Source organism: Gekko japonicus, unplaced genomic scaffold (assembly GCF_001447785.1).
Source record: "Gekko japonicus isolate JY-2015 unplaced genomic scaffold, Gekko_japonicus_V1.1 scaffold2839, whole genome shotgun sequence".
In the NCBI taxonomy this organism is placed as follows: Eukaryota; Metazoa; Chordata; class Lepidosauria; order Squamata; family Gekkonidae; genus Gekko; species Gekko japonicus.
The window spans coordinates 65,967-67,545 of NW_015170975.1; positions in this window are offsets into that span (position 1 = coordinate 65,967).

Below are 1,579 nucleotides of genomic sequence, written 5' to 3' on the forward strand. Positions count from 1 at the left end.
GAGAGTGGATTGACTCAAGGGTCTGACACAGGGTCACTCCTCACCCAGCATTCTGTTTCACAGTGGCCAACCAGTTGACCTTGGGTTTTCCTCCCTCCCTCCCCCCATGATGTTGGCTCCTAGAACTGTTATTTGTAAGGTAGCAACCTTACAAATAACAGTTCTAGGACCTCAGAATATGGAAGTGCCTTTCGGTCACCCTGGGTAGTAGCCATCGATGGACCTGTCTTGTCTCAAAAGCAGCTCTATGCAACCGTAATCCAGTCTGGAGTAGCACGGATCAGATTCTGATATCACAGAAACAGCCCAATCAAGTCTAGATGCTGGGTTAGACTTTACCAGGATTCCCACTTACTCTTCCCCAGCTGTTTTCCTCATCTCAGACGCTGTCCCCTATGGCTTTGGTCTCCATGGGTCTCACAGTCCCCAGTGTAGCCTTTTGTGTGGCTAAGGAAGACCCTTGCTCCCTTCTTTGCCAATGGTAAGCTGGTGGGATCCAATACCAATGGTAAAGCTGGTAGGAGAGCAGGTGCAGAGGAGAGTGATGAGGATGATCGGGGGCCTGGAGACCAAGCCCTATGAAGAAAGGCTGAGGGACCTGGGAATGTTCAGTCTGGAGAAGAGGAGGTTGACGGGGGATAGGATTGCTCTCTTGAAGCATCGGAAGGGCTGTCACTTAGAGCTGTTCCTGTTGGCAGCAGAGGACAGGACTTGCAATCATGGGTTTAAATTTAAGGGCTGGAAGGTACCAGCTGGATATCAGGAAAAACCTTTTTACAGTAAGAGTTGTGCAAGAGTGGGATCAGCTGCCTGAGGAGGTGGTGAGCTCCCCCTCCCTGGCAGTCTTTAAGCAGCAGCTGGACATACACTTGTTGGGAATGCTCTAGGCTGATCCTGCACTGAGCAGGGGGTTGGACTAGATGGCCTGTATGGCCCCTTCTTGTGAGTCTATGATTCAATGTGTTGGCCATTTTGAGCAAAAAAATAAAATCAAACTCAACAAATACACATACATCCAAGCACACAAAAGCGATCTAACACACACACACCCTGATTGATCTGATACAGCAATTCATGATGATAGAGATGAAACATTGGGCTGAGTGTTCCAGTGTAGGAAGCGAGTCCCATACTATCTCATTAGTTTAGCCGTTAATGACCAGGAACCCCGTTTGTCCCTTCAGGTAAGGACTCATACATTTTAACTTTTCCCAAAAAGGCCAGCTTCCTTTCACGTTCCCAGCCAGCACATGTACCCCATCGTTAATATGTATTTACAGCGAGCCGAACAGCCCGGAGTACGCCGGTTGCCCGAGGACAGGTGTTGACATCACAGCAACCAGCCCAATGATTGGCACTAATTGTGAGTGCACTTGGCAGTTCTCAGCAAAATGGCTAAACAGGGAGTGATTTGGAAGACATCCAGAAAGATTCCCTCAAGGTCGGGACAGACAATGATAGGGGCAGCGAGGGAGGCGAGCCTGTACCGGTGGCGTCCATACTGATGCCCTTGCACACATTTATTCTTTTGAAGAGCTGCTGAATGATTCATTTGTGTTTTTTTTAAATGTACTTGGCG